This window comes from Egretta garzetta, unplaced genomic scaffold (genome assembly GCF_000687185.1).
Source record: "Egretta garzetta isolate BGI_Z169 unplaced genomic scaffold, ASM68718v1 scaffold61, whole genome shotgun sequence".
NCBI lineage: Eukaryota > Metazoa > Chordata > Aves > Pelecaniformes > Ardeidae > Egretta > Egretta garzetta.
In genome coordinates this window covers 1,140,471-1,148,455 of record NW_009258620.1, presented here as the reverse complement: position 1 = coordinate 1,148,455, position 7,985 = coordinate 1,140,471, and the positions used below count along the sequence as shown (strand labels likewise).

The 7,985-nt window shown below is 40.6% G+C and overlaps 1 protein-coding gene across 1 annotated transcript in view; it reads right to left on the bottom strand.

Annotated features, from left to right (window-relative positions):
• The window catches only part of NADK (NAD kinase), a 25,918-nt gene extending 24,822 nt beyond the window's left edge, over positions 1 to 1,096 (bottom strand). The window contains exon 1 of the mRNA XM_035903583.1: positions 1,002 to 1,096. The gene's annotated coding sequence lies outside the window, so the exon portion shown is untranslated. The remainder of the gene's footprint in view (positions 1 to 1,001) is intronic.
• Positions 1,097 to 7,985: the final 6,889 nt, after the last annotated feature.

Here is a 7,985-nt window from a genome sequence, read left to right as displayed (position 1 = left end):
GCTGGTCTGGACAAATGTAACAGACAGACTGATAACAGCTCTTCCCTCCTCTACAGACTAAGTGCCATGAGAAATAGAAGAGCCTTACATCACTTTTAAGCACGTCCTCTCTAACACCACGATCAGAACAGTGTAGATCAGCACTCTAACCCAGGCTTCCTTTCTCCCGGGGAAGACACTGGGGAAAATGAAGAGAAACGTTGGCAGTAGCATCGAGAAATAAGCATAAAAACATACTGCTTTTTCCTACTAAAGTTCTCAGTTCTGTCAAATATAATCTGACTGGCTTTAGATTAACAAAAAAGATAAGTTAACAAAATGCTATTGCTTGTTTGACTAATTGCGCAGAAGACTGGTGCCTGATACAGAGAGGCTCTGTTCAGCCTCCGTCTACAATCCAAACTTACCTTCAGCGGGAGGTATGTCCACTGAGCAGGAAACAACGAGTTGTTTCTACCACCTAACAAGGTTGAAGAGCATAGTTCTTACCTCTCCAACTTCATTTCAAACATCCTCTGATGACTCAGAATTCCTGAGGAATCACGAATAATAAAAACGTACCACAAAGGTTAAATTCTGATGAAAATGGTGGCACGTGAGTGTGACAAATAATCTGTTTATCAATGGTCACCAACTACAAAGCCACTGACAGAAAGACAGAGAAAAGTATGCCACAGCATTGCATTCATTATTCAGGCTGATTACAAACACCTCCAATCGTTACGTAAATGTCATTATCCCTATTTTAAAGACTGAACTAGATTAATTGACTTGCACAAGGGTTAACAAATCTGTGGCACAGCTGAGATAAGCAATCAGGAATGTTGGCATGTGGCCCCACACTCAATCCACTTGACAATACAGATCGTCTTTGATAATGTCAGGAAAGGATTGAGAGCTGTTGGCAACCAATAAAGAAAACTTAGGTAATAGGGAGTGGAGAGATTTTGGAGAAATCCGATATGTGAAGAGTAGCATCAAAATAGGCACCCAGGACTTACCTCTCCTATAGGCAGACCTATGAAGAATGGCTTGGGATACAGCTTGGGGTGCTCAGGGAGGTGTTCCTGTCTCTTCCTGTGTGACTAAGAGTCTGTTTTTCTGCCTTCAAAACAGATAAAAACAATTACTTCCCTCTTTATCAATCTTGTCAAGACTGTAATCTCACTGGTACAGGAAGTGCCTCTGCATGCGCCTGAGAAGCACGCAGTCCATATTTTATGGATTGCCAGTTGTTACCCTAATACAAATAAGAATTAAAACCCAGGTCTACTTATTACACCATTTTACCGTTCACAGGAAACCTGGCGATTCTTTTTTGGAAAGACCTTGATTCACGGGAGACCTTGATTCTTTTTAGGAAAGCAGCTTGATTAATTGAAAAATTTGAAAGCTTCTAGTTGCTTCAGTTTCCCTGGAGAAGATAGAATTGTTTGATAGGCAAGGACACTACTGCAGCACTGAACTTCAAGCCAAGTTGCTAGCTAGATGTGTAGTCCAGAGAAATGAATTCTGTTTTCTACAGGATCCCTCTGAAGCCAAACACCCTTTAAACCTTTACTAGGCTAAACTTTCACATTGACAAAGCCGATTTTGTCCACAGTTCCAAGTGGAGAGACTAAGGGGAACTCTAGAGAAAAACTCATGGTTTTCTATTAAATACCTTTGCCCTGCCTGCTTGGGGAGGTCTTGGCAATTGCAGTTGCTACCTGTCCCCAAACCACCAGTGCTTCCAACATTTATGATAGGAATACAGGAGAGATGTCAGAATCTGGCCTTATGGAATTCTAGCTCACTCTCAGTATTTCAAGGAAACTGGCTTATTTGTATCACCTAGGCTATCATCGGAACACATCCCATCCCATAACAAACTGCTGAAAGACACCGAAATTCCAGCCTCAGCTACTACTTGGCTCTTGATAGCAGGGGGAGCTGGTTGTTCTTGGTCCTTTACTTGCCAGAAGCCACACATGTCAAACAAGTAAGATAAACACCTTACTGTAATAATGGAGGAAGTTGGGTCACAAACTTTCATAACTGTCCAAACTTTGAAAACAGTCTGATAAACAGCAAAGAAACAGAGTAAGATAGTTCCTTTACATTCGATTCCTCTTTGTTGTCATGTGTCATGAGTCATGTTGACATCTGGAGACTGTTGTGCAGCTATGGAATGATTTTAAATAGCAAGTTCAACAAATGACATGAAAAGTAAAATGGCCAAACCCTGTTCTTGTCACTAGCAAGGGTTAGCAAGCGAAAGAATTATCACTGCTGGCTTTTCTTGCTTCACTACTGTACAGGTAAGAAGTACTATGTTCTTGTTCCAAAGAGAATGTAGATGGAAGATTCATTTTTATGTCTCGGTTACCACAACAAAATGTTATCACATCCTAGCTGCCCACAGTAAGTCCCAAGTGTCATATGACGCACTGCAAACATGCACATTCATCCTGCAATGCAGCTGATACTTGTTAACTCATTATGATTTAACACTTAAATTTCTGCTCTGAAAGTCAGTAGGGGCCCAATTTGCAGCTTGGTCATTAACAAGGATTTCCATGCAGCCCTAAGATACTACAGTTCTAAGTCCAAGAACTTTGCTGTCCACAATCAGTGAAGTTATTGTTATCTTCTTACTGTATGACTCAAGCCCTTGAAAGTAAGCACTCCTTTGCAGTGGGTTGGATTATCAGAGTGTTCACTTGTATTAAACACGGTTAAAAATAAAAAGAAAACACACAACCAACCAGTCCCTGGATTGAAAAAGTTACTCTTCCTCTGTTATTTTGTCTTGTAATTGTGGTTCTTTGTTCCTTAGGCCTTCAGGTTTGTGCTGTCCAACGACTTGTCTAATAGCACAAGAAAGAATTCTAACCAGTGACAGTTTGTTGTTTTTTTTTTTCTTAATAAACCTAAAATCTTGATGGAAAAGCTTAAAAAAAAAAAGCATCTGGATCCTGATTTGCCAATGAGGGTCATATGGAGCCAGCTTGCTTTTCACCAAGAAGTGAGCCAAACTAAGGCCGATGCCAACGCCAACACAACATGGACTTGAAGAGCCAGAATTAATGCTTGGAAAAAATCTATGCAAAGGGAAAACTTAAATATAATTCTGAAAACAGAAACATATAAAAACAGTTGATGTGATCAGTACAACGCAAATGCAGAGGAAACCAGCCTGGAATCGAAAAGCTCCAATGTAAGATAGGATTAATTCCAAATATAAGCCTTACATCACGCTCTTCTAACTGTCAAAAACAGAAATGAGAAGAGACCAGTCTCTGCCAACCACTGGTTCATTTGCATTAGAATTCTCTATACCCTAGCATTAACATTCTTCTTTTCATGTATTCAACTCCCTTGTATTTTGCAGATGCTCGGATCACAGATGTATTTGAAAACCTTCCCATTTCAAAACCTTTGTTCTAGATCTCAGAAAGCTGCAGAAAGGTGATGAAGATATTCTTTCCCTTTGCACAAAAGGAAATACACCTACCAAATACCCCATACTAAAAGAACAGCCTGCTCCACAGTTAAATGATCCTTTTCTTCATAGAAAAGCGCTAGGTAATTTTTCAGATAAAAGAATGACACGCTCAAGAGATCTCTACCTGCATTTACAATAACTTGGTTACAATTACTGATCCTACCACCTCAGACAGAAGGCTTAGAGTGATTGTGGAGCCCAGTGAAACCTATCCTTGCCCTGAGAAATTTCCACTAGACAAAAGTACCAGAAAGAAGCACTGGTCTGTGCTTGTAGGACTGACTTGTTCACATGAGTACTAACTAGCTACACTTAGGCACCAATGTACCTCCCCTCTTCATTCACAGATGATTTTCCTAATTCAGCAGTCAGGCAGCTATTTAAAAAAAAAAAAAAAAAAAGAAAAAAAATCAAAATACCATCCAAAATAACATCCATGCTTATCGCCATCTCCCACCAGACCTATGTCTCCGCCTCATTCCCCCAGGTAACTATCTTTTCCTTAAAGACTACATTTCTTTTTAAACCTAAGAGATTTTTAGGTTCCTGTTTGCAGATCTCTTCCTCTACTGCTGGAGAACAAACTTTCCAGCATTGCCAGTTCTGGCAGTGTTCCCGACTAACCTTCAAAGACTTCCAGAAAGCACAGCTGATCCTGAATCATGCTTTCACTTCCTGTTTTGTCTCCAAGTATTCACCTGTTGTGAGGCAGCGGGTTAGTAATTCAGAAAACATTTCAGTAATCAGGTCAGCAACATAATGTTTATAAGTCTATTATTGAAGAATTCCTAATCATAGGAAAACAGGACTTGGTGATACCTCAAGAGGTCATACACTCCTCTCCCCCAAGACAGGATCAATGTTATCCACGTCATGTCTACCAAAGCTGTTCTTAAGGTTCACTAAAGGTAGAAACATTACAGCAACCTAAGGCTATATATTTCGCTGTTACTCATAATTATTAGATTAGTAAGCTTTTTCTAGCGCAGAACTTCCTCAATACATTCTGAACTCCCATTCCCCCATTATTTTTTGCTCTATTCACCAGGGACATCGGGAAAAAAATTTCTGTAAATTCCAGCAGCCTTTTGCACATAAACTTATGTTCCTCCTCAGTTGTCTTTTCTTTAGATTGAAACACCTCTATTGTTTAAACTGTCCCTACCTAGCATGATATCTAAATCCCTGATATTTTCATTGCTGTCTTCTGGACATTTTCCAATTTATCTGTGTTTTCTTGCAGAACAACACCTGAAATTGCAACCATTACACTGTCTGAGGAACTACCACTGCACCAGAAAAAAAAAAAAATTACAAGGCTTGCAGGGATAATTCCATTTGTACAACCTAGTATGATGTTAATCTTTACTGCAGTGGCATGACACTGACAACTCATATTTAGCTGGGGATCTGTTTTAATTCTGTGATCCTTGTCTGAAGCACAGCTGTTTATCTTCGTCTTCCCCTGTTTGTATTTTATTATTTCTCTTAAGTGAGACAGTACTTTTTCCTACTGATTGTCATCTATTTTTTCTGGATTACTTCTCTAATTGTCCTAATCATTACAGATTTCAGCATCCTCCAACATATATATAGTCCTGTTCAATCTCATATTATCTATCAAAGCAGAGTAAATGATAAAGGTTTTCCTCAGATCTTTTGCAAGTTTCATTTTAAAGCAACTGATTTTTTAAAACATTTATTTGCTAAAAGACGTAAAACGTGAAAGTATCTGAAATAATACATGAGAAATTCTGAAGTCAATAGTTCCTTTTTCAAACACTTAGAACAGTTTTTAGCCAGTTTGACTTGTCACGTCGAACTTTCTTGGGTACAGAAATTGTGTCAGATGCCCACAGCGGAACATGTACATGCTGACAGAGTAAATGCAGTGCAATCGGCCTCTTAATCTGGTAGGAACTGCTTCCTCTTACGCTGAGCTTGGGTGTGTGAACAAATGCAGAACACTAGAATCGCATACATAACCCTGCAAACGTTTGCTCAGTACAAATTCTTATTCTTGACTTGTTCTGGAGTTTCCCTGTGGCTTCTAGTATTGGAATTCCCACAGTCTGCAATCACCTCTCAGCGCTCGTCAGGTATCTCGAGCAACAGCATACACTGTTCTTATGATATGGGACAGAAGCAGCAGGTATCTCTCTGCCCCCAGGGCAGGGGCACCTAAATAAGTCTGCGACACAGGTAGTGGCAGAAGGTGCAATTGCTCCTGCTCCTATCCCACCACTACACCCTGCTCCAAAACCTGTGCAGGGGTGGGCAGGGAGCACTAAATCCTAGAAACTGGGAAATAGCTGCTGTAAAAATTGCAGCAGTGCCCTCTAGCGTTTGTGAGATGGTGCAAAGTTCTTAACCGAACTTTTTAATTAAGCTCAAAAGGTTCATGGCTTCAAGCACAAAAGGTGAACTTCTTAACTAAGCTCAGTAACGCTACTTACACAGCTTCTGTGACAGCAGACTGGCCATCAGCCAGATGCAACTCACCTCTGTGTCTTTCCCAGACAGTTCCCTGCAAGTAATTTTTAGGTCAGCTCAGTTTGGAACAGGCAAAAGGTTGGCTTTGCTATTCCTTTACACATTGGCTGTGAAGATTGAGAGTACAGAAGAAATAGTATCTCCTCAGCATACTTCATGTCTATAAATGAATGTAGAAGATTCAGGAAAACAGCCTGTCTTGCCATGGCATCTAAGAGAGACAGAAGGATGCAGTAAGAGTTTGTATTGTAGGTTTTACAAAAGAGTATTGTCTGTAACAGTATTCCTTAACAATAGCAGTTCTATATCCCCAAACCACTATGAAATACAAGAGTCGCTGGAAATATGCAGTGGGGCATTTTTCTTGGTATAAATCATGTTTTGGAAAAATTATGCTGGCCTGAGTGTTTGCTTACCGTCTTTCATCGAAGTGGCATCTTACCACTCACTTTAACGTACTACACACACCATAAAGTCACTAGTGGCCAGTCAATTCCTAGGTGGTTTTGTAGAACTGCTGGCACTCCTATTTTGGAGTAAAAATCTGTCCCACAATTTAAGACTTTGTTCACAGGGGTTTGTTATGTATTTTATTTCTCAGAATTTAATCATGTGACCTACTGACGTAATAAAAATTACAGATGATCTTTGACAACCTGAAGACCCTTAACAGCACACTAAACTTAAAGGTAAGTCTCTTGACCTTTTTGTGTGTTAGCAGTTTGTCATGTTTGCAGTGTTTTTGTGGGATCCTTTTGGAAGCTGTCAGCCTCTCCAATCCTTAGAATTGGTGGGAGGAACCTGTTGTAGAAAAAGGCCTCCCATCCGGGGAGGTATGGGTCTACACAAATCAGACCCTAGCAGGGAAAATAAGAGGAAAAAAGCTGACAAGGGCAGGGGATCAAGATTAGAGTGATAAGGAAGAGCAATGCAGGAGGTTCAGACAATGAGTCCATGAAAGGCTTATGAAACTAACAGCTGTCTGTAGAGAAGCTTTGCCCCACTGGACGAGTAGACCAGAGAATGGAAGAAGCCCCAGGTTTCAGAGAACTTCACCATGTTGAGCTTTCTTCTCTCAGATTGACAGGTCTGAAGGATGGGTTTTGAGGTGAAAGCATCATATGCTCTTTGGAACAACATTCTTACAATCTGTAAAGTGGAGCAGGAGAAAAAAATTTCTCCAGGGACAAACCTGCACAGTAGCACGTCCAAAAAAATCCCAGATACCTCGTGTTGCATGCTCTTTAGTGCTGTATTAGATACATTTCCAAGGTGTTCACCACAACAGGGCTAGGGCATATACAACATTTCTTACTCCTGAGCTTACCTCGTTGTGAAGATTTATCTTCACACATCATTAAAAGACACAACAAGTGTTCTCAGAGGGTTAACGCAACAAGGAAGACCACATTGTGGTATTTAGAATCATCCAGAGCTGCTATGCCCCAGGCAGCCATAACAAGCAAACGGCAGTTGCCATTCCTATCTTTTGGTACCTCGTTTGCCCTTGGGCCACACCTTGACACTGAGAAAGACCCTTACTCTTGCAAAGCATTATGGATCACGCTAGGTCAAGTTCCCAGGCTAAACCGGGCAGCAACACCAGGTGGCAGTAGAAGGTGCAGCCTGGTACTTTCAAACCAGCAGATGCATTCGATTCAATGCAAAATCGTGTTCCGTTGTACAGCGCCCCAGACACAGTGGACGTAGTGTGGTTTTCGTGCTCTTCATGGAAAGGTATCTTGCCAGAGATCATATGGAGGCAAACACATCAGTTATATCAGTTTGCAAGGTCTATATTCTGTGTGTGCATAGACGTGTGCCAATACACGAGTCTCTATAGGAATACGTTATCTCACCAAGCGACTTGCAGGAGAAAAGGCCTCATGTTACCCATATCCAAACTGTTATTTCCTCTGCATTTTAAACACCTTCTCTTAATGTGGTTACATGATATTAAATCACAAGAGCATAATCTGTTTTTGTAGATAAAAGTTTAGCTTGT